Source organism: Natrix helvetica (assembly GCF_964273705.1).
Source record: "Natrix helvetica genome assembly, chromosome: 2".
Lineage (NCBI taxonomy): Eukaryota > Metazoa > Chordata > Lepidosauria > Squamata > Natricidae > Natrix > Natrix helvetica.
Genome location: NC_138552.1, coordinates 267673706 through 267699635, shown reverse-complemented (window position 1 = coordinate 267699635; position 25930 = coordinate 267673706). Strand labels below are relative to the sequence as shown.

General features: G+C 39.9%; 1 protein-coding gene across 5 annotated transcripts in view; it reads left to right on the top strand.

The window, feature by feature from the left end:
* The window catches only part of NCOA1 (nuclear receptor coactivator 1), a 327889-nt gene that overhangs the window by 27564 nt on the left and 274395 nt on the right, over positions 1-25930 (top strand). For all 5 annotated transcript variants that reach the window (XM_081943115.1, XM_081943112.1, XM_081943111.1 and 2 more), the window contains exon 2: positions 14601-14716. The gene's annotated coding sequence lies outside the window, so the exon portion shown is untranslated. The remainder of the gene's footprint in view (positions 1-14600; positions 14717-25930) is intronic.

Here is a 25930-nt window from a genome sequence, read left to right as displayed (position 1 = left end):
TTGAAGTTATAAAACTCCGAAAAAAGTGACTTACGACCTTTTTTCACACTTATGATCATCACAGCATCCCCATGGTCACATGATCAAAATTCAGACACTTGGCAACTGCTATCTATTTACGGCGGTTGCAGTGTCCCAGGGTCATAGGATCACCTTTTGTGACCATCTGATGAGCAAAGTCAATGGGGAAGTCAGATTCACTGAAGAACGGTGTTATTCACTGTTGGCAGGAAAGGTCGTAAAATGGGGCAGAACTCACTTAACAACTGCCTTGCTTACCAACACAAATTTTGGGCACACTTGTGGTCATAGGGACTACCTGCATATGGTTAATAAATGATATTTGTTTTTGGTTTAGTGTATTGCATTTGTAGCTTTATTTTATTTTATATATTAATGATTTATAAGCTGCCCAAATGCAGGAGAGGTGCGGTTAAAATAAATAGGCCAGCTTCCTAAGAAAATCTCAGTCAGAGGTTGCTCCCCAATCTCGTTGGGCAAGCAAATGAGGAATGATAGTTTTTTTGGCGTTGGTCCTACTTTGAGAATCATTAATCTGGTTTAAACTTCCAATGCAGCTTTTCACTGCGGAAAAATCCCTCCAGGCACTCTTGGTTTGAGTAGATTGCTTTTTCTGCCAGAAAGTCAGGTGATCCGCTGTTGGTGGTGTCATTTATAGATGCATATTGAGGTTAAATTTCAATCTTTATTGCTGTGGTAGACAAATGTGCTATGTAACCTGAGTCAATAGTCCCTTCAAAGGAAAGCTGAACCAGTTGGGGCTCTTTGAAAGAAACTGCACAAAGGTGTGTGCAACTGTGCCTTTGGAATGTAGAAATTACACTTTCCTTTACCTTGGCCATTTAAGTATAAAAAGATTACTTGCCTGGGTACATATTTTTTTATTAGCATGCTTAAAACAAGGAAAGGCATATATTTAAGGGTGAATGAGGGGTTGAAAATGGATCCCATAACTTTTTTGAAAGAAAAAAACCCATCGGATTCAGAGGAGGAATGTGCTGATCAACCTTCATGTGGTTGTTGAAAGTTATGATCATGTTTTATAGGGTAATAATGTAAGCTTGTTGCATGCAATACCGTATGCACGGTTGGACATCACCACAAATGCCCTGGGGTAGGTGGCATGTCCATTGAATAGTGCCCCTTTCTTTTGTGTATGTAAAGGATAGGCATGCGCTGTCATGGGCAGAGGGCAGAATAAGGAGAAATTTTCCTGACATTAAGAGCAGTCAACCAATGGAACAGAAGTTGCCTTCAGAAGTTGTGGGAGCTTCATCACTGGAGGCTTTCAAGAAGAGACTTGATTTGCCATCTGTCAAAAATGGTGTAGGGCAGTGGTCTTCAAACCTAGCAACTTTAAGACTTGTGGACTTCAAGTTTGCATCCTTGAAGTCCACAAGTCTTAAAGTTGCTAAGTTTGGGGATCCCTGGTGTAGGGTCTGCTTGGGGGGGGGATTGGACTAGATGACCTACAAGGTCCCTTCCAACTCTGTTAATCTGTATCTGAATGCTGCCATTCATAGTCTGTCTATCACAATCCTGGCTTAACTGTTTATTTCTTTGACTTTCTTTACAGTTATCTCTTCGATACCTGTTTTTTTCTGGCTTCTCTAGGTTTTATCTGGTCCTCTTCTGTGTTACTGTTCTTCCTCATTAGGCAGCGATCCATCAAGTATTCTAGCTTTTACATGCTGCCATTGCTTTCCTATAAACACAGAGGAGAACTGAGCGAGTCAGCAGGTGGCAAAGAAGAAGAACACTTATGGACATTAATGATGACCGTTTGTTGGCATCTCAGGTGCTTAACTGTGTCAGTCACAGATAATGGTCTTGACTGGCATAAGGGCTGATATTTTGCAAACTAATAAAGAGGTAGCTTGCTTTTCCTGTTGATACTTCGGTGTTTTTCAAGAGACAAGCAGAAAAATGCCCTACTGAATGATAAACAGGGAACTAAACCTGTTGCACTATCTTCATGGGACTACCCTTTGCCTGAAGTCAGGAATGACTGTTTGTTTTGTAGAAGCAGAAGGGGAATCTGCTCACAGTACTGAAGCAACTTACTTCAAGACAGAAATCATTGTTTGCTAGGTAGAAGCTCCATGCTCTCTCTTCTCCCTCCCTCCCTCCTGTTATTTTTATTTTGTAATTTGATAGCGCATCTTTCTCTTGCAATCTAGCTTTTGAAAGAGATGCGGTAGAATTTAATTTGCTAATTACTGTTAATGTATTGGGAATCTCTCCTTTCCTTTGTGCCTCTCAAATCAGCTCAGGAAGATTTTGAGACGCACAAGAGATTAAACCCAAGTTTTGCCTGTGGAAATAGTTCCTTCTGATGGAAACATATCATTCTGCCTTCCATTAGCAACATGATTCTTCATTTTTAAGGTTACATGTTGCAAAAATAATCACATTTGTTCTCAAGTGGAGGATAATAATGATGACTATTGAAAGCCTGGGGTGGGGGAATTCTTCCAACCCGTTTTGATATATGCTTCAAGCCATTTATATGTTTTAAGTCATTTTAAGCTAAATAATGTCACCAAGACACTATTTTCAATAGCAATAGCACTCAATAGCATCTAGACTTATTTACTGCTTTATAGTGCTTTACATCCCTCTCTAAGCAGTTTACAGAGCCAGCATATTGCCCCCAACAATCTGGCTCCTCATTTTACTGACCTTGGAAGGATGGAAGGCTGAGTTAACCTTGAACCAGTGAGACTCGAACTGCTGAACTGCTGGCAGCCAGCAATCAGCAGAATTAGTGTGCAATACTGCCTTTTCCAGTAGACTCGAGGGAGGGGCCACACGTGGGATATTCCGAAAGCCTGATAGATCCAAAGACTGAGGGAAATTTCTTTTAACCTCCTCTTTTCCCTGTTGGCTCCCAGTTCCTCTCAGTCTTTGGTCCAAACAACTGCTTTGGTTCCCAGTATTTCATTGAGAGAAATAGGTAAATTTTATATTTCTACCAATTCAATCCATTGGACATTCTAAATTCCAAAAACAGCTGCTGCCTCACAGGGACAGGGTCCTCCATCCCGCAGTATGTCAAGGGAGAGCTAATTGGCTTTCTGCTCTCCTCTCGTGGCACTGGGAGCTCTGACCAATTCCTGGAACTACGGGGGTGTTGGGCCTTATAACAGCTACGTGGGTGAGGCGCCAAAGCAGGTTGCGCCATTTGGGCTGGTGGCGGCTTCCATTTCCCAGCCACGTGCCCTTCAATCGAGCCACGGCTATCCAAACAAGCCGCGGCAGAGCTCACAGGCCGTTTGAAGTGTGCAGTGAAGCTCCGGCAGCCATTTTGAAGCACGCACGTGGAAGTGGCCATATTAACCACTAATGGAGCCTCATTGCATCGCGGCCAGGGTCGGGCCGGCATTTGATGTTTCTGCGCTCCGCTCTTCACCTGCAAGGCCTCTGCACCGGCTGGTGTCTCCAGGGAAACCCACAGAGTTCGGACGCGTGAGTGGCCGGATGGCTGAATCACCGGCCCAAGGGGAAGGCCACATTGAGACCGGATCTGGGGGAATGGAAGGCCCTAGAACTAGGGCAGCAGCAGCCCGACCTTCTGCTGCTCAAAGACCATCAACGACAGCCCAGAGAGATGAATTGAGATGCCAGCGCGCCCTCGAAAACAGGATTGCCAGGGCACAACAGCAGGCCCTGGCCACCAGGCCCAGCTCCCACAGTAGGTCCCGGTCCCCACTAAGGCCAGGATCTTATCAATCGGACTCTCCCCCCAGGGACTTTAGTCCTTCTTCCCCTTCTGTCTCTCCCAATAGGCCCATCAGACAAACTGGCATGGAGGTCTCTCCTTCTCCTTCCACATCTACCCAAGGGGTCCGGGAGGATGCTGAGGATCCATTGGAAGGTTCCTCCAGGGGGGTTCTTTCTAATTAGGCTGTAGCTCCCCTGGCAGATTAATATGAGGATGAATTTGAGAGTTTAGAATTATTGCCCGAGAGTATTAAGAGGCCGATCTCCTCCGCTATATCAAAAGGGGTTACTTCAGCCCTCAACCAAAGGGAATTTCCCCCCCTCCGAGGGATAGGGCATCCCATTCCCTTCAGCAACCACGGGATCCTTCCTCTGCTCAGAGGCAGGTGCCTGCTAGGCCTCCTTCTCCCTCAGTGGTTAGTGAGGGATCAGTGTTAGGCAAGGAACCTCGTCAAGACATAGGGTTTTCAGAGGACGAAGAGTCTGTTCTTCCTGATCCCCCTGCATTCCCTAATCTATTTTCTCCTCCTATGTTTAAAACTCTGCTTCACAAGGCCAGAAAGACCACTAAGGTGGGGACTGGGGATCCGGCTGTTCCTCAACCCAGGGACCCTAACCTAGTCATGTTTTCCAATACTGCCACCAATATGGAGGAGGTCCCTGCCCTGCCTCTGTTTCTGGAGGTGGTAAAGAATCAGTGTGCCTGCCCCTCTACCTTTCCCAATCCTGGGAGCAATGACCGCCGCTTCTACAATATGGAGCAGGTCTTCTCCCAGGCACTTCAATTGCCCACAGTGGACCCTGTGGCTTCTTTGGCCAATGTGTCTTGTGTCGTGTCAGGGGACGTAGCAGATAAACTAAAACCGGAGGACAAGCGCACTGAACTTACCTTGTGTAAGAACTTCAACGCTTCTGCCTGGGCAATAAAATCTGCCACAGCGGTCTCCTATTTCAATTGCTCGGCGGTCATGTGGCTTCACCAACTACAGGATCACATTCCTGTTCAAGATGAGCGACTTCAACAGGATATCACCAAAATTATTGCGGCCACCCATTTTTCTGCGGATGCCACCTTGGATGCTGTGAAATATTCGTCCTGAGCCCTTGCTACCTCGGTGACTTCTAGGCGTCCACTATGGCTTTGCAACTGGCAAATGGACAACAAGTCCAAGTGGAACGTGGCAGCTGCCCCTAATGCAGGGACCAATCTCTTTGGTGAATCATTAGACCCGATTCTCATTGAGAATAAGGATAAAAAGAAGGTCCTACTGACCAACTCCAAGAAGCCGGACAATCGACTGACTCCTTACTGCAAACACTCATACAGGGCTCCTGAACCTGAGTACCAACAAGCCAGGTTCTTTCCTTATAGGTCAGATAGGCAGTCCCAGTGGCAGTACTATCAGGATAGGGGCAGGTACGAAGTCCAGTCCAAGCGGCCCTTTCGCAGGGGGGGGGAGAAAGGCGGCCGCCCTTTCCGTAGAGGGAAATGACTCCAACCCGAGCATTCCCATAGGCGGCCGCCTGGCTCTGTTTGCAGATCAGTGGGATCTAATCACAACAGATGCCTGGGTACAATCCATGGTCAGACACGGCCTTTGTCTCGAATTTCTCTCCATACCTCCGACCTTCTTCCAGGTGTTCCCCCCTTCCCGGGATCCAATTTGTGCCCGTCTGATGTCCCAAGCCATCCAACATCTGCGGGACATTCAGGCGATAGAACCGGTCCCAGTGTCGGAACACGGGTTGGGTCACTACTCCAATCTATTCATAGTCCCAAAGAACTCGGGGGGATAGAGAGCCACTTCCAATACAGGGCTCTTCCCTTCGGCCTAGCCTCTGCACCACGCACATTCACAAAGGTCTTGCCGGCATTGGCAGCTCACTTCCACTCTATCCCGGTGAGACTCCATTGCTACCTAGACGACGTGCTTGTGGAAGCCGACTCGCACGCATAGGTGGTTTTCAATCTTCGCCTGACCATCCAGACGTTGCAGGCCCTGGGGTTCTCCATCAACTTCCCCAAAAGTCATCTCTCACCCTCGACAAAAATCCTTCATCTGGGGGCAGTGATAGACTCAGTGGAAGGCCTAATTTGACTCTGTCCAGAACAACTCGTCAGCCTCCAGTCATTGGCACGGCAGGTTTGCACAAGAAGGTCAGCTTCCATCCTGACCTTGGCCCGCCTGCTGGGCATGATGGTTTCGTTCATAGGGATCATGCCTTGGGCCTGCCTTCACTCCCGAACCATGCAGTGGGCCCTTATCCCGTTGCAACGGAGACACATAAGCAACTCTCTGCAGCTCATCCATCTACCAGCAGATCTACGCCTGTCAATGAAATGGTGGCTGTCCCCGGCTCTTCGTCGCGGATCCCATATTTGGGAACAGGATCGCATCACCATCACCACTGGTGATGGAAGCTTATTTGGTTGGGCCCTGATGAACTCCAGGTTGGCGCAGGGGCGTTGGACAGTGTCGGACCTGCGCCACAATATAAACTGGCTGGAGCTGAAGGCAGCCCAGCTGGCCCTCCAACAGTTCAAGGATTCAATCTCAAACCGTCACGTTCTTTTAACCAACAATGTGGCCACAAAGGCCCACATAAACTGGCAGGGTGCGACTCACTCCAGAGCCCTCTGGCTGGAAGCCCTGAAACTTGGCTCTTGGGCAGAGAGACATTTGGCGTCACTGGTGTCGGAACACATTTCGGGCACAGCCAATCACCAGGCCGATTGGCTCAGTCACGTGACAATAGACTACGAGGAGTGGCAGATCCACCCCAACCTGTTCTGGAAGATTTGTCAGCACTTTGGATACCCATTGGTGGACTTGTTCGCAATGCAAACTGCCCATTCCACGCGGAGTGCTGCAGGCACGGTAGCATGGGCCACTAGGGCCCCTTTCGAGGACCTCTGTCAGGTGGCCACTTGGGCCTCCCTGTCCTCCTTCATCCCTCACTATCGGTTGGATGCTTTTGCATCTGCTGAGGCGTCCTTTGGATGCAGAGTCCTACAGCAGGTGGTGACCGCCTCTTCCCCTGAGTCTTAGGTTCCCTCCCTGGGACCGAGCTTGGGTACGTCCCACGTGTGGCCCCTCCCTTGAGTCTACTGGGGAAAAAAAGTTGGTCCTTACCTGAACATTTCTTTTCATTAGACGAGAGGAAGGGGCCACTTCCTACTCAAGTTATGTTAGTTGATAGTGGGGTGCGGGGTGGACAGCTGGTTTGTTTTCCTTCTGTTTGTGTCTGTTCCTATACAGTTTACTTTTGGACATTCACCTTCGAGGAAATCGGAGCCAATGGGGAAAAGAGGAGGTAAAAAGAAATTTCCTTCAGTCTTTGGACCAATCAGGCTTTCAGAATATCCCACGTGTGGCCCCTCCCTCTCGTCTACTGAAAAGAAACGTTCCGGTAAGGACCAATGTTGTTTCTAACCACTATGTCACCATAGCTCTTGATTCAGTTAGATGTCAGTTGAATTGCTGGCATAAAGACGAACAGAGAAAAATGAAAAAAAATGCATAAAATTATGTGCTTTTTAACATTTTTGCCATAAATAAATATACGTAGAGTACCAAAAGCAGTTTTTTTCCTTATACTTATAGCATTAGATTTAGGATAAATAAAGGAGTACTCTGTATGGCTTATGGTTAACTTATGGCAAGGTAAGGCGAAGACAATATAGCATACTTAGTTTGAAGTCTTGTGTTTTAAAGGTGGTTTATTCCTAGTTGCTGTGAAAATGCAGGAATTCTTCTCCTTCATGTGCTGTGTGTGAGCTTCTTGAGACATTTGATTGGTCATTGTGGGCTAAACGGGTCCTTAATCTATTGGTAGGATGGGTGGCTACTATTAGAGTATCTGACTTACAAGCTGACTAACTATGTTACAGTACAGGGTCATAATGACTTTGACTTTCTTCCTAAATCAATATGATAGATGAATGATCAACTCTTTGTATATTGAGGCAATCCAGAGACTCCATGCCAATTGCTACAAATGGGAATATCTACTTAGATCAATATAGCTGGTCAAAGTGACCTGTTTATTATAACATTTTGTCCTTGTAGTCATATCAGATCTTGAAATCCTTATGGGGAAGAGAACTATAGCCTTTGCCTGCAGACACAGGTATTTAGGAAATTAATTTTTTTGACCTTTCTTCTTAAAGTGGTTCTTGTGTCCATTTTGAACTTTTTCTGGAATAAAACAGACATGTTGTACTCTTATCAGGCTATGGATCAATACTGTTTGCTGTAGAGAATTAGAGTCATAGACAAAAAATGTTTGTTCATTTGGGTTAGCTATATAATTGTTTGTCAACGGCAGTGCGGTATTTAATAAAGTGAAGAGAGAGACTGTCCACTGGTTAAAAGGTTAATCATAAGAAGCAGCTGCGATTGAATTCCTTACTGAGAATATTACTGAATTTCTGTTCACTGTATGCTCTTTTAAAATCCTGTGAAAATAACACATGCTTTAGGTTTTTCTCCCCCAAGAGAAAAATAATCTTTTTCATGCTGGTATGCTCATCTGTTTATATCTTTCTTGCCTCTAGCTCCCTTCTCATGATTCTACTCTTTTCTCATATCTCCTTTATCTCTGATCTCCCCCACAATAGGAAAAATAATGCATCTGCACTAAAAAAAATTGCCTAAGGAATTCATTTATCTTCTCTTGCAGTGCTCTGGAAGTAGAGGACAATAGCAGTAGAGACTTAGTTCCTTAAAATTATTACTTTACTCTGATTCTTGGGGACATTTCCAGCACTGAGTTAAACTGAAGTGCTAAAGGAAGTTGTATGACCAGTTTTATAAATAAAACTAATTAATTTATGAGGATTAGGCTTGGTAAGAAATGAATGTGGATTAAAATTAAAGTATTACATAGTGACGTATTTCAAGTAAAACTGATAGAAACTTGCAAGATAGAACTTTATAACATGATCATTTGAATTGGAAAAAACAGTAAAATAAACAAAATTAAATCTTATTCGAATTGAAAGGACGAATTTGCTTAGTTTTGACTCCTTCATAAAATCTGATTCTTTCTTTTGAGATTGCCATATTGATTTTTTTTTGTTCCAGATTTTTTGGATCAGTTTTTACTTTTATTGTAATATATATTATAATAGCAAAAATGACTTTGTTCCCAACTTGTCCAGGTAACATCTTCTGATAACAATTTTACTGCACATGCAAAATTTAATTGTGACCCCACAATTGAGGAATCTGTCCCCTGTAGGGTTAGACCTGATACCCACCATTTGGAAGGATGCAAATCTAATACTTAGTTCTGAAACTAAGTGATGATACTAAAAGTGCATTGAACTGCCTAATAAACGTACTAATGGCCTTTTGTTTTTGCTGGTTTAGAATTCATTAACATTTAAGAATTTAAGAATGATGTCAGCCAGGATACAGCTTGATTTATCTGTCATCAGTGGGGTAGATTACATTGTGCTGGGGAAAAATTCTACATTTATAGAGATCCCTGCTGACTTTCATTTATGAGTTACTGGAAAAATGAAGTTTAGAAATGCCCAGAAAGCATTTGATTACATTTGTGGTATAGAGAAATGTACTTTTGTGGGAATTATTTTTGCCTTGGTTTATACCGTTTTGTGTTCTTAGGTAGACTTGGCAAAGTTGAATTGTTTTGATACTTAGAAAGCACTGAAAGCTTTGGATTAGAATTTTGATATTATTCACATTTTATTTATATTAAACTAGTAATGTGTTTGAGCTACAGTACTATTTCATTTTTAATTAATTAAAATGTACAAGTTGCTGCAGATTGGGCTAGGAGAGATATTGTCGGTAAGTGTGGAATATACGGTATATAATAAAGACCTGCTAAGCAAACAGCAACAAGTTGGCAGACAATCGCAGATAGACTGTACAGTCTTTTAGGGTATACATTTTGAATTTTGAGGAAGGCTCAAAAGCACGATTACACAAAGGCTATTTATAACATAAAGTTCCTCCTTAGAGTCAACCCCAAGTTTCCACTTATCTTGTTTCCATCTCCAAGCCTCCCCAAAAGCCAGAGAGCAATAATGTGAATAGTTTTGGACTGTTGTGCTTTTGGATCGATACAATATCCCTTTCTTAATTTCCTTTGTTTTTCTGATGTAATGAGGAATGCTAGTTTCCACCATCCATCATTACCATATTGCTCATTTTGGAGCCTCAGCATTTCATTCTGAAGTGCTCACTTGAAAGTAATATTAATTTTTTAAAAGATGAATCCATCAAGAACTGTTGCAGAATGAAACATGCATTCACAAGAGTGCCGAGGGGCATCATATCGCTCACCATAAATATTGGTGGGCAATTAGGAAGTATCTGTAAATTAATTCACCTCATTCAGGATTTATAGTTTACTTTTTGTTATGTTGATGCCCAAGATATCATTTGATTGCACAGATATCCCATTGTGGGCTGAAGCAGCTTTAAACCCAAAGCTTTTTCCTTGAGCTCATTTATTTAAGTCAATGAGCTAATCAGTTAGGATCTAGAGTAGTTTTTACAAAGTTTTTGATTTTCTGAGCTCACACATGCCTTCATTTTTATGTGAACTTCATTCCATTAGAAGGTCTGCTTCTGTTTTTGCATTCACTTTGAGCTACAGTGAAGTACTGGGAGTACATTGTAGGTTTGTCAGGCTCATTAACAAAAAATGGTGTTGGAGTCTGGGTTGTTATAATTGGGATGGCTTCTAATGATGCCAGAAAAGGAAAGTAATTATGGTATTAAAGCCCATTTATAATCACTGAAACCAACCAACCACCCCTGTCAGTCGAAAAGTATTGTCCCAGGTTTGTTGGATCTATATAACACCGGCCTGAAAGTTTCTGAAGTGAATATTGCTGAGACATTAAAATGCCCATGACGAAAAGAAGAATCAGAATTCTATCAGATATGGGATAAATGGTATAGGTCAGTGGTGGACAACCTTTTTTTTCAACTGAGCCAAATCTCGCCAAAACCACGATTGAAATTTATTTTGAGAGCCACATTTTTAAAACCGAAAATACATAGGATGGTACACTGTTTTTAGTTTCAATAAACTCTGGCATTTGAAGCACACAAGTCTTAAAGCTGTCAAGTTACAAGATCCTTGCATCCCTAACCCTTTAGAAAAAAAAACCCAGGGTCTTCAAACCTGACAGCTTGAAAACTTGTGGACTTCAACTCCCAGAATTCGTCCTCCAGTCATGTTGGCTCAGGAACTCTGGCATTGAAGCATGCAAGTCTTAAAGCTGTCAAGTTGCAAGACCCTTGCACCCCTAACCCTTTAGAAAAAAGAAAAAACCCAGGGTCTTCAAACCCGACAGCTTGAAAACTTGTGGACTTCAACTCCCAGAATTCCTCCTCCAGTCATGTTGTGGCGACGTCATCTGCGTGGATCCATCTTCGGCTTTTTTCACAGGGGGCAGGGCTGCTGCTGAAGATGTCGACGAGCCCCTGCCGCCATCAGAATAACAGCTGCCTCCTCCTCCTCCTCCAACAGCACCACTACATTTGGAGTGAAGCTGCCAAAGCTCCCGCTGGCGCCCCACTCCACTCGGAGCACCGCGTTACCCCTGCTGCCTTCTCCGCCGCCGCCATGCTTTTGAGAAGCCATGAGGCTTTTTTCCCCTGCTCCTGCCCCCCCGCCGCCTTCCTACTGGCTCCCGCGGCCTCATGGCTCCTCAAAAGCACAGCAGAGGAGGAGGGGGCAGGGTAACGCAGGGCCCAACTCAGGTGCTCCGAACGGAGGGGGAGGCGCCGCTGCCATAGGCGGGGGTGCCGGCAGGAGCTTTGGCGGCTTCACCTCTGCCGCAGCGTCGGGTGCTGTTAGAGGAGGAGGAGGCGGCAGCAGATATTCCGGTAGCGGCAGTGGCTTTACTTTAGCTGCAGTGCTGGGCGCAAGCAGCTAGGATTGGCCACCCACAAAGGACCTCCTCCCCGGGCTTGCTTTCCTGGCGTCAGTCGCCCCGCGCTCACCAAAACAAGTCCGGGGAGGTCCTTTGCGGGCGGCCAGTTCTAGCAGCCGCGCACCTTAGAGGGAACAGTGGGAGGGAGGGGAGCGGGCGCCCGGCACACAGAAGAGCCGCATTAAAATGTGTAAAGAGCCGCATGTGGCTCGCGAGCCGCGGCTTGCCGACCACTGGTATAGGTGGATGGAGGAAAGAAATAGGAATCCTAGGCGATAAATAAACAGAATGTGGTAGCTCTCATAGATGGTTGTCGGTGTTAAAATGTTTATCCATTGAATAATATAAATACGAATGTCTCTTGATAAAAGTACTCTCAAAACAAATGTAGCTAAAGGAGAATGTGGGTATCGTTTTTGATTTAAAATGCACAATTTAATGTGAATGAAGTATAAAGAATGATTGTAGTAATGCACGGAACTCAAATGTAACCAATTGACATGCTAGCTGGCAGTTGTATTGAAGAGTGTTTTGTGTGTGTGTTATTTGTCTAATTAAAACAATAAAATAAAATAAAATGCCCATGGAATTACATCATGATGGGTGCCAGATGGTTCTCTGGAAATCAACATCTGGGAGAACTGGCACTACAGGTAGAGATCAAAGCAAGAAGCAGTTTTTCAGTGGGGAAAGGAACAATTGAGCATGTGGCACAGTTGAGGCAAAAAACTAGAGGCAAAAACCACTGGATATCAATTAATCTTTGCTTGCCTGAACAGAAATGTTTAAGGTAGAGACAGGCAAACGTTTTGCATGTTTTGATTTTGGAGGACAAAGTGTAAATTGGATAGAGTGATGGCACATAGTGGACAGAGCCAGCATGTTATGGATTTTGCTGTCAATTGGGGATGGTTTTCTTTTTAAAATAATCTTGAGAAGCCTATTTCGAAGCTTATATTACTGTTTTCATTTGCTTCAAAACAGCAGGAAACCAGACCAGTGATTTTTGGTAATCGTAATTGGAAGATAGCCTGGGAACTGCAGAAAAAAAGTGCTGGAGGTTTGGCCAAACAGCGCTTGTCTTTGACATGACTTGAAGTGATTTAATGTTGGCCGGCCATAACCAGGAAAAGTTGTAATTTTGTGAACAGGTCATAATCACTTTTTCCAAGGCTGTTGTAACTTTGAACTGTCAGTAAATAAATGGTAGTACCTTAAGGACTACTTACATTTTTTTATTATATCATATTAATATTGATGTTGTTTTAATTGTTAATTGGGAACTGCCCAGAGTTTGACATAAGATGAGTGGCTATATAATTGTTTTAAATAAATAAAATGGTTGCATGCAAAGCTACCTTAGGGGAACATTCATTGTACCTGTTACAAAATATATTTCTTTCAAATAATTGATCAGTATTGTTGGAGATCCTTTGTGAATATAAGATGATTACTAAGCAAAAAACCCTATAAAAATCTAATTATCTTCTATGCTTCTTAATTGACTGTACCCCAGCTTCCTTGTGATACTTTATAACTGTAATACATATTTGGTTTGAAATCTTCTTGCTTTTGAAAATAGGTGGCTTAAATAATTTTTCTGTATACCTCAGATTAGGGAGAAGTGCTTGCAGGAAGATTTTTTTAGAGTTTAGTCTTTGTTAAGAATATGGTTCTAACAAGATGTATGTGATATAGGGTCCCTGCCTGAAGTAGAGGATTGGATTAGAACACCCTCCAAGATCCCTTCCAACCCTGTTCTCAGGGGTGGATTGCTATGGGTTCGGAAGAACCCATAGCTAATGTTATGGCCGGTTCGGAGAACCTCCAAATCCCAACATTGGCTGGACCCGCCCATCCCTCCCCTCCCAGAAGTTTCCTGCACTTACCTCCCATGTTTTGGATGCGAGGTAAGTGCAGGGCCTGAGCGGAGGCTCGGGGAGGGGGGAAAATTGACCTCCTGGAAGTTCCAGGTCCAGAGCCCAGGAGAGGCAGTTTTTACCCTCCCAAAGGCTCAAGGAAAGTCTCTGGAGCCTGGGGAAGGCGAACACATGCCCCCTATGGTGCAGAAGGTTGGCTAGGCCACGCCCACTATGGCCACGCCCACCCAGCAACCGGGCAGAGAACCCGTTGCTGAAATTTTTGAAGTCCACTCCGCCTGTTATTCTGTGCTCTAAGAAGTCTCTTAATCCAAGTTATAGTTTAAAGTGCACTTCGCAGGCTCACCAGTTTCATTTGAACTGTAACATAGTTTCAAGGTTTTCTGCCATAGAGCACAGTCTAAAGCTCTAGCTAATTGTGTCACAATGTTTGCTTCTGTGTACTATAATCTCTACAGATCACAGATCTTTGCAAGGTAGGTTCAGCATACCGTTTTAAGGAAACATGGACATGAAATAGCCTAGCAAGTAGATCAGTGTTCCTTAAACTTTTTAAAGAAGTTGACTGCTTGTTGGGAAATGGCCTAGTTTTAAGCTATTTCTTAGCTTGTTTTAGAACCACACACTGTTAAATGAAGGAATTTGTTGAGAGCTGCATTTTGCTGGGTTCTTTTTTTTTAAGTTAGCTTTCTCAATTTAGCTTCGCTATTGAAAAGGTGGGGTTTGGGAGGAAATAAGTAGTTTAAAATAGTAACTGTCTCATATGTTTGATATCACTGATTTGTTAGCATATTTTAAAGAGTGTATTAAGAAGCTGAAACAATAAGCATCTTGTTTTGGTTTTATTTTAGCTGTTCCTGTTTCTCTCCTGGAAACTACTTTCTTTATTTTCCTGATTTTTTGACTTACTTGTGCTGACTCCTGCATGCTAAAGCTTTCCTTAGCATGATTATATGCTTCGGGGCGAGAGCATTTCAAACATGAATTCTACATTTTCCATAAAAGTAAATGTTCAAAAGTTCCTAATGTTTGGTCTCTCTGCCTTTTTTTTACAGGGCCACAAATCTGCATAGCAGTAATTTATTGCAGGAAGTTTAATCAAGGCCAACTGCAGTGATTGGTCTTCAGAAATTTAAATCTTTGATAGCTGATTCAGTTAGAATGCCAGCAGGTAAGTACATCGAGCTTTGGTATTTACACAAAAAGAATTGCACCTTTTTGTTTTGTACTTCTGAATTTAAAAGCAATTGCTGTCCAAATGTGGTACATGATTCTACTGTGCATAATAGTATTTATGAAACAGCTATTGCCTTTTATATTGGAAGCTGAATATGAATGTGGCTTTGTGTTACCTGCTCAATACTTTGAATTTGCCAATGGCCTTGAGCCCAGATGAAGCACATGATTTTGGAACAATTTTTAAAATCTGATTTTCTTCTAAAATAGCACATCCCGATGTTTCCCATGTTATGCTTACCTTGGCAGTGTTTCAGCTAAATGCCCCTCTTCCTTCATATCTTCATACTTCATTAGAAAATAAAACCTATTGGACTTTTTCCATTAAGAGATCAAACCATCAATATTAAATTATTAAGATTCATGCATATTTTACAGCCTCTCTGTGTGTTTACAATAGAATTTTTCAAAAATGTATAGTGCTGCTAAGAAAATGGAGTGAAGATGGAACGTTATGTATTGTAATAATGGAAGTGCAAGACTTTCTAAATACATCCTTGTATAATATAAATTACATAATGCAAGCATTTTTTTCTTTATATGCAGCACTAATGGGCAATAACTATTCTGTATAAATATCTTGCTGATATGCAAAGAACTGGACTACTGTTTTGCACTGAGGCCCTATGTTATATTCATAGAGGAAACCTTGGGTGCTGACAAATGCAATTCTTGCTCTAAATTCTATAATGAGAAGGGATGGGGCAAAAGTGGACAATGAAATATTTTTTGGGCCATCTATTGTTTCCAAAGTATTATTTAGGACCTGCATCTTCTCAAAATTTCAACATTGAAATGTATCTTTTTAATTGTTTTACAGCTGTTGAGAATCTTGATAGTGTACGTGCATATATCATTGTAGTAAAAATTTCATCAGAATTAGCTAACCTCAGGAAAGACTTATTTGTGGGGCTGACTTGCTGTCACTATGCTTTCACAATGCACAACTTCCACTAGCTCCTTCTTTTCTTTACCAGGCCGGTTTATGTATTCATTTTTGGCTGCGCTTGCTGTGTATCATTTATAAAGCCAATAGAATCAGAATTACTCTGAGACTGCTAACAATCATGGTGAGGCGATCATTTAAATAAGTTAGCAACACCTATTATTGCCAACTCTTTGAAATAGCACAGTTTCATATGTGAGGAATAAAGATTAAAACCAGGAACAGTACATTGCACAGATGAAATGGTTAGAGAGGCATTATCCAACTCTCGATTAGATGGATTTGTGCTCCATCTGAAGGAACAGAATCACACTTTGCTGATGCTCTTAGATGCTCTATTTTGATGAGTAATTTACATAATCGTGGCTAAGAGTACTGCTACCGATTGAAGCTAGTATGTTAGCAATGTTCATTCTTAGAAGGGGTTACTTTGGCCACTGTGATTCATATTTTGGTTTATGATTCTGGGTTCTTTGTTAGTCTGTTCATGGGACTAGTTTGGAAGCTGGATGGGGAAGGAATGAGGGAGGATACTTATGGGCTCCAGACATTTCTGTTTGGAAAGCTCTCTTTAGGATATTTTTTAATGGGTAGATCAAAATTATCATATTTTTTTTCAGATTGCAACATGAAATGTATAATATTGAAAGTCACTTGGCTAATGGGAAGCCATAAAAACTGAATAAATAAGATACATTGGTCAAAGATCATTATGACCAGTTAGTAATATGCAGAATAAATAATTTATATTGCATCAGATGAATATATTTAGATACTGTATTATGAGCCCACAGATTAAAGAAACTTTTCATCCAAGAACATACATTGATTCTACTTTATGGGGAAAAAACATTGACATGGTTTTGCTGTTTTCTATATGCACTTAATTCAATAAAAGAGCATCTTGAAATATATTTGCCTCCCAGAAAGTTAAAGACCTCAGTGGACTCTACTGAAGCTAGTTGTTTCATGATTTAGAGATGGTTCTTCATTATGATGGTGTCTGTCCAGTGGAATGTCTACTATGTGTTATGTGTAGCCTCAATTTTGATGTGTTTTAGGTGTTTTAAAATAAAAACCTTTCAAATTGGCCATTCTAGCCATTTACCCATATATGTGTATGTTCTTGTGATATAAATAAGTATATGTATGGATTTCTTGTATTCTTCTGTCTTTAATTTGCTTTGAGCTTTGCTTTTTTAAATTACCAAACTTGTAACTACTACAGATTTTTTTTCAAACGAATAGTGTGTAAGTATTCTTAGTAAGGTAGAAGGAAAAAAGCAATTGGATCAAAAAGATGTGAATATAGTCCAATGACTCATATCCTGTTCTTGACACCACTGTCCTTTGCCAGAGGAAAGTAATAAGGGAATGTAACCTGTTGATTCATCCAGAATTCTCAACAGTTTTTGATAGCAATATCCTTTTGAAGAGATTGTGTGAGGTGGGTGTTTATATTACTTCTTCGTGTTGATTCTGCTACTATCTCAGATTATCTCCAGGAAGTACTGGGAATTTCTGCTCAACCTCGTGACATTTGTGTTATGGGATCCTTAGATGTTTATTTCTTATCCTCATGCTATTTAACATTTGTGTGAAACACATTTGTATAAAAGGCACTTATCATTTTGATTAGAATCAGATAAAACATTCAAATGCTCAGCTACTATTTCAGATAAACTCAGTTTTTAAAATCTCACATCTTCAAGGCATTTTTTTTACTCATGGCAATTGCCTGGACAAGTCCATACAGTTTTTGATGGAACGTTTATTGGAAGTAATTTGGTCTTCTTCCAGGGGCTTGAGAGAGTGACTAGCCCCAATTGTCTTCATGTCTAAGGAAAAAGTAGAATTCACCGTCTTTTGGTTTCTAGCCTGGTGCCTTAAACTATTAATTAAAATTGACTCTCAAAGAGTTTTAGTCAATAGTATAATTGTTACTGTAGTGAATGGAACTGGGCATTATAATCATGTGATAACAGCTGCCCACTTTCACTGGCTCCCATTTCTCTTGAACATCTGATTTGTATAGGAGGTTTTAATCTATTAAGTAACTTATAGTAAAGTAATGTCTATTGCTTCTGGGAAGGAAAGCTATGGCAAATCTAGACAACATACTAAAAAGTAGAGACATCACCCTGCCAACCTGCATAGTCAAGGCTATGGTTTTCCTAGTTGCAATGTATGACTGTGAAAGTTGGACCATAAGAAAGGCTGAGCACCAAAGAATTGAGGCCTTTGAACTATGGTGCTGGAGAAGACTCCTGTGAGTCCCTTGGACTGCAAGGCGATCAAACCGGTCAGTCCTAGAGGAGATCAACCCTGACTGCTCTTTAGAAGGCCAGATCCTGAAGATGAAACTCAAATACGTGGGCCACCTAGTGAGAAGGAAGAACTCACTGGAGAAGAGCCTAATGCTGGGAAAGATTGAGGGCAAAAGAAGAAAGAGACAACAGAGAATGTGGTGGCTGGATGCAGTCACTGAAGCAACAGGCGTGAGCTTAAATGGACTCCAGAGAATGGTAGAGGATAGGAAGGCCTGGAGGAACGTTGTCTATAAGGTCGCGATGGGTTGGACACGACTTCACAACTAACAACAACAAAATTCTTGTATGTTTACATTTGGGTCTTAATTTCATCTTTTGAAGTGGTGCCCTGGCTATGTTCTTGCATGTGATAATGTGCTTTATTAATACTTGTGTATTAATACTTGGTTTTCTAAGTAGTTTCCTACCTTGGAATGGTTAACTCAGAGACAGCTGATTGATCTACTTTTTTATCCTTTTGACACTGGACAAAGCCTCCCTGCCTCCCTCTCCCTCATATAGATTTCTTCACTTTATTTGGAGTTTTAGTTTTTTGTATTTCTCTTTTTCTTTCTCTGCCGTTTTAGTTCCTGCTGTTTTAATATCCTGATTAAATTAATTGTATATATTTTAGTTGAAGTAATTTTTGCATTGCACTGAGACTAATAAATAAAATTAAAAGTTTTAAAAATTCTGAAGACATTTCCTAAACTGTTTGAAAAATACAATTAAAAAAACCAAAATATGTCATTATTTATTTTTTTGTTTATCAGATTTAGGTACACCCACTTCATTCTCAGAATGACTCTGTTGGCTATGAGTGAGAATGTTGGTTCCCTTTTTCTTTTTCAAACAAGTTGTAAGAGCTGGATTTTACAACAGATTAATAATACTTTTCTAGCTGTTGGAAACTTGAGAGCACAAACTTGCATAAGGCCTCTGTTGTAGGATTGGAAAATTGGGCTCAAAGTGAACAGAGTCTTAGTTTTGTATGTAGCAATGAGGAATGTTTGTAAATGAGTTGCATTGAATAATACGGACAGTGTTGAGCAATGCAACTCTGTGGTTGTTTGTTATACATGTATACCTTTGTCCCATAACAGTCATAAAGCAATAGGTATTGTTATGGTTTTCATGCTTGGGAAATGTGAATCTGTATTACACAGATGCAAAATATTTAAAACATACATCTCATTTTGAAGACTTAAAGTAATACATATTTGTTAACAGTACTAAATGCCATATTTAATTAATTGATTTTCAGCTTGAAGAAGATTGAGGGATACTGCACTATTTTCTCTCTCTCACGCACACACATACTTCATTAAAAGAATTAAAGAGAACATAAAAACCCACAAACTATAAGAATAAAGAAAAGAAAAAAGAAGAAAAGCCAAAAGTGCAGAAGAAAAAACAAATAAATAGAAGCTTCCAATTTTTTTTGTAGCAAATACATAAATATAGTAAATGCAGTGTTATCTCTTATTATATGATTACTATAAAAAACACTTTTTCTTATTATGCATTTTTCTAATTATCAACACCACAATTGGAGTTTCGAAAGGTAAATGTGAGTTTTTGATGGGGAATTTTGAACTTCTGTGGAGAATTTTGGTAGAATGATGGTCTCCGAAAAGTAGCTAAGAATTGGAATGGGAGGCAAATTCTGGCTGTTGCAATCTTCACAAATCAAAATGAAATTGTGAGATTAACTATGTGTACTCCAGATGGTTGTTCCTTCTGAGTTGGGTGCAGAAACCACAAGTTTTTGTAGCTGGCTCAGGAGTCAAACTTCCAGGAGTTTGCTGAAGGGAGATTTTATCTGTGGCAAAGATAAAATGCCTTGTCATGACTTAAATGTAGACGTAGACAGTAAACACAAGGTCAATCAAAATGGACTCAAATGTCTATATACCAATGCACAGAGCATGAGGAATAAACAGGGAGAATTAGAAATTCAAGTAAAAGAGGGCAGATATGATATTATTGCCATTACAGAAACTTGGTGGGATGAAACTGACAAATGGAACATACAGCTAGAAGGATTTAAATTATTTAAAAGAAATAGACCAAATAAAAGAGGAGGTGGAGTTGCACTATATATAAGAAATAACTATGTCTCTACAGAAATAGAGCACAACAATAATGAGAACTATCTTGAATGCATTTGGGTCAATATTAAAGGTTGTGGGGGAAATGACATTGCCATAGGTCTATACTACAGGCCACCCAACCAAGCAGAGGAAGAAGATGAACTTTTTGCTAGTCAGCTAACTAAGGTATGTAGGAAGCACACCACAATAGTAATGGGAGATTTTAACTACCCTGACATCAACTGGGAAACAAACTCTGCACCAAGTGGAAGATCCAACAGGTTCCTAACAAACCTAGCAGACAACTTTGTTTTCCAAAAAGTAGAGAAGGAAACAAGGGGATCAGCCATACTGGACTTAATTCTCACTAACAGAGAGGAAATGATAGAAGGTGTTGAAGTCATAGGAACCCTGGGGGCAAGTGACCATGCAATATTGGAATTCAACATTATCCAAACACAAGTAGTAGAACAAAGTCAAACTAGAGTCTTGGACTTTAAGAAAGCTAATTTCAATAAACTTAGAGAGAGCTTGGGAAAAATTCCATGGATGAGAATCCTCGAGGGGAAAACAACTCAAGAAGCTTGGGAAATTTTGAAAAATGAGATTAGAAAAGCCCAGTCTAACACAATACCAATGAAGAAGAAAAACAACAGCTCCCAAAAGAAACCAGCATGGCTGCATAAACAACTATCTGACAAACTGAAAGACAAAAAAAGTAAGTATAAAAAGTGGAAGGAGGGGGACATAACTAAGGCAGAATATCAGCAAATAGCCCGAGCCTGTAAAGATGAAGTGAGGAAAGCTAAGGCTCACAATGAAGAAAGGCTTGCCACAAAAGTAAAAATTAACAAAAAAAGCTTCTTCCAACATGTTAAAAACAAGAAAAAAGTTAAGGAAACAATTGGTCCATTGCTAGGAGAAAGTGGCAAGAAGGTGACAAGCAACAGGGAGAAAGCAGAACTATTTAACTCATGTTTTGCATCTGTCTTTACACAAAGGGATAAAACAGTCCAACCTATCAAAAGCAGCACCACAAAATTAGGAACACAAATTGAAATAGGGAAGAAAATGGTAAGTGAGCACCTGTCTACCCTAGATGAGTTCAAATCACCAGGACCGGATGGATTACACCCCAGAGTTCTGAAGGAACTAGCAGACGAGATCTCAGAACCACTGAATTATATCTTTCAGAGATCCTGGAACACCGGGGAACTACCAGAGGACTGGAAAAGAGCTGATGTGGTTCCCATCTTCAAAAAAGGGAAAAAATTAGATCCAGGAAACTACAGACCTATCAGCCTAACCTCAATACCAGGAAAGATTCTGGAAAAAATAATCAAGCAACGAATTTGCGAACACCTAGAAGCAAACAAAGTAATAGCCAAAAGCCAACATGGATTTGTCAAAAACAGATCATGCCAGACTAATCTTATTGCATTCTTTGATAATGTGACAAAATTAGTGGACCAGAGGAATGCCGTTGATATAGTTTACTTGGACTTCAGTAAGGCTTTTGATAAGGTAGACCATAACCTACTACTAGATAAAGTAGAAGAATGTGGGTTAGACAGCATCACCACCAGATGGATTGGTAACTGGCTGACCAACCGCACTCAACGTGTAGTTCTCAATGGAACTGCATCTACATGGAGGGAAGTATGCAGTGGAGTACCCCAAGGCTCTGTTTTAGGCCCAGTACTCTTCAACATCTTCATCAATGATTTGGATGAGGGAATAAATGGGGAACTCATCAAATTTGCAGATGATACCAAGCTGGCAGGAATAGCCAACACTCCAGAAGATAGGCTTAAGATACAGAAGGATCTTGACAAACTTGAACATTGGGCACTATCTAATAAAATGAAATTCAATGGTGAAAAGAGTAAGGTTCTACATTTAGGCAACAAAAACGGAATGCACAGGTACAGTATAGGTGATACCTTACTCAGTAGTAGTAACTGTGAAAGGGATCTTGGAGTCCTAGTGGACAACCATTTAAATATGAGCCAGCAGTGTGCAGCAGCTGCCAAAAAAGCCAACACAGTTCTAGGCTGCATCAACAGAGGGATAGAATCAAGATCACGTGAAGTGTTAATACCACTTTATAATGCCTTGGTAAGGCCACACTTGGAATACTGCATTCAGTTCTGGTCGCCACGATGTAAAAAAGATGTGGAGACTCTAGAAAGAGTGCAGAGAAGAGCAACAAAGATGATTAGGGGACTGGAGACTAAAACATATGAAGAACGGTTGCAGGAACTGGATATGTTTAGCTTAAGAGAAAGAAGGACTAGGGGAGACATGATAGCATTATTCCAATATCTCAGAGGTTGCCACAAAGAAGAGGGAGTCAAACTATTCTCCAAAGCACCTGAGGGTAGAACAAGAAGCAATGGGTGGAAACTAATCAAGGAGAGAAGCAACTTAGAACTGAGGAGAAATTTCCTGACAGTGAGAACAATTAATCAGTGGAACAGCTTGCCTCCAGAAGTTGTGAATGCCCCAACACTGGAAGTCTTTAAGAAGATGTTGGATAGCTATTTGTCTGAAACGGTATAGGGTTTCCTGCCTAGGCAGGGGGTTGGACTAGAAGACCTCCAAGGTCCCTTCCAACTCTACTATTGTATTGTATTGTATTGTAAATCATCTTCTACATTACCCAAAAAGAAAAAAAAAACCAGAAAAATATTTTGACTTAAAATTTCAAGAATTTGAAAAAAAGTTTAAGATGCAAGCAAGTTTTAAAATAAACAAGGAAACAGTACCTTTTTGTTTTACTTTTTATCCCTTTAAAAAGGGATTAAAAGGGTTTAATTTCAATTTTGCCTTGGTTTAATTTTTCACTAAGCCTGTTGAAGAGACCAGTCCAGCATGAGAAAGTTTGTTGGAATCTGCATAACAAAAGAGAAGGAACTAGTCTGAGATTGTGAAATGTAGCTCCTATGGAGATGTGATGCTTGCCATGATTGACATTATTAGGATATACTAAAATGTAACTGTCAGGAACAAAAATACAGTAAGAGGGGGGCCGTCTTTCTATTTTATCTGCTTGAGACATTTCTACTTTTGGATTAAAAATGGTTATTAGAAAAATGGTAAGAGGGGGCAGGAGAGTCTTGCTAGAGCAACTAGTGGAAAAAATGTTACACAAGATATACTTCAATTTTTTTTGGGAACAGATGGAACAAATTTTTGAAGCAAATTTGATCAGATGGGAAATGAAATGGAAACTTTTGGGGGGGAAAGGTGGCTGAAAGATTTATGAAGAGAGGAAATGAGAAGATGTCAGAAAGATTGAAAGTTCTGTTAAGCAAATTTCTGGAGAGATGAAACAAAATTATGACAGAATGGAAATTTTAGAGGTAACATAAAGGTTCAAGGCAGAGAATTGGAAAGAGAATAGGATAATCTGAATTAAGACAGAAAGAACTCTGAAATGAGGAAGTTCTAGAGGTTCGAGATGAAAATAATTGAAGGTGGCGTATTAAAGTTTTGGCAAATGTTTTGGATTTAGAAGAGGAAGATATGAAGGCTGAAATTGATAAGCTTTCTAAAATAAAAACCAGATTTGCCAGAATGAGTGTCTCTAGGGTTATTTTGGTGCATTTTATTAGAAAGCTGATGAGATTAAGTTGTACAGCAACATTTTAATACAAGATTGAAAATGGAAATTTCAGATATAATTATTCTGAAAGAGATTCCTATTATAATTCTCTGTAAATAAAAAGAATATCTCTTCTTGCCTGAAAAATTAAAAGAGAAAAAATCCTAGTCTGATGGGATAAATTGGAAGGGGTGATTTTTAGTTTTAAACAGCAAAAATTTTAAATTGAATTGAAGCTGAATTCAGGCACTTGAAAAATGTTTCATAGAATAGACATACGGCTAGTGTTCCTTTCTTTGAATTGTTAATATCTTATGAATACAGGTTTTAATTGCCCAGGATTCCAGCTTGATCATTTGGCTTATATTTTGACTGTTACTTCTCCATGGAACTTAAGTGATTCTTATTAAAACCTTATGGGCATAGTTTGAAAGTTATTGAAGTGCTAGCCACCCAAAATTGTTTGCTGAGATGCACAGTTATAGAAATCAAACTAACTAAATAAATAAATAATCCCTTTCTTATCTTGGCAGATAAATACTTTCCTAAATTAATATTATTTTTAATTATTTTAATTTTAAATAGTGTAATTTAATTGTATAAAGTATAATTGTTGTTATGAACAAATTTTAATATTTTGGGGGAGGAAATGTAGCTTGATTGCTAAACCCATCAGAAATTGAGAATCTGGGATAATCCCAGTTTGAGAATTGCAGTGTTTTATTCTGGAATTTATGGGCAAAAAATGGAACTTCTTTATAGCAGCGACAAACAAACTTATTATCCTTCCTCCCTCTTTTAAGATTATATTACACGATTCCTTCTTTACATGTTCAACCCTTTTTAATCAGCAAATTCATAAATCATCAATTCACCTTTTTCCCATTTTCAGCAAAAAGACTGAAAATTTATTATGATTGTGATAGGCTTTGCTTATTATTAGTATAGCATTTGGACAAAGAAATGTACATGCTTGTAGCAAAACCTGTTGCAGGAGAGTTGTAAAATGAAGAGGAAAATGTCTACTTTTTCCTGTTTTTTATAAAACGGAAATGCTGTCATGGGGACCAATGTTAAGATAAAAATTTAAAGAAGGAATGAAATCAATGGGAAGAAATGAAGTTAGATTTCAGTAGCCCTTATATAATAAATATGAGTTAAATAGAAAATTATTTGAAAGATAAGGTAATTTTCTAACAGAGTTTCATGCACTTTCCTAATCTTTAAATGGTGCGTTAACAATATTGGTTCATGCCCTACATATAAAACAACTTTGGTGAATAAATACATGATGTTAATAGCAGTATAGCCTTTATTGTCATTGTACAAAATAAATATAATATGTTAACAACTCCCTTTCTTTTAAATTCTCTCTCAAAACTAACATTTTCCACATTGCTCTTTGGACTATTGTTAATCCTTGTGCTTAACTGCAAGTGAGTTTGAATCATATGAAAGTGAATTTGTATATACATATTGTTGTTATTTAAATTTCTATCCCATCACCATTAAAAGCAATTCAATAAACGTGTTTGCACATGTATATGTGTGACTGATTGACAGAGACCTCTAAATCCATTCAACCTTTTGTTTAAAGTTTTGTGCTCCATATATTAGATATTGCCAGAGTTTTCAGGATAAGTCCAGGAGAAAGAGAAACTTGTGCTTGAATATGGGGAAGAGGGTGAGAACAAAGTACTACTTAGCATGCATACTTATGAATAGAACTTTGATCTTGAAAAATGTCACAACTAATTTCCACTTTCTCATAAACAGTATTGCTTGCAGATCTCTATCATGAATAATGTTGTTTGTTTCCCCAATTTCATTTGAATGCCGTCTGCAGTATTCAGCTATTGAATGTTTTCTTTTTACATTTCTTGTTCAGTCGCAACCAGTTCTATTTTTAAAGAGCATTTAACAGTCTTGAGATCAATTAAATGTTCAGGCTATACATTGAGTCTAAAACACAACAATTTCCCCTATACAAACAGTTTAAAAAATGTTGTGTGCTTTATAACTCTGGGCTGAAAAAGGAAAATGAATGACTTTTTCACCCTGGAGAATTGTAAAAGACATGTTTTGCTTTGTTTATTTTTCAATAAAGTTTTATTAAATTAACTTTATAAAATGAATGCATTACAAAAAACATATTAGCACAAAGATCAGCTTTTCTGCACTTCTGCATTCTTCA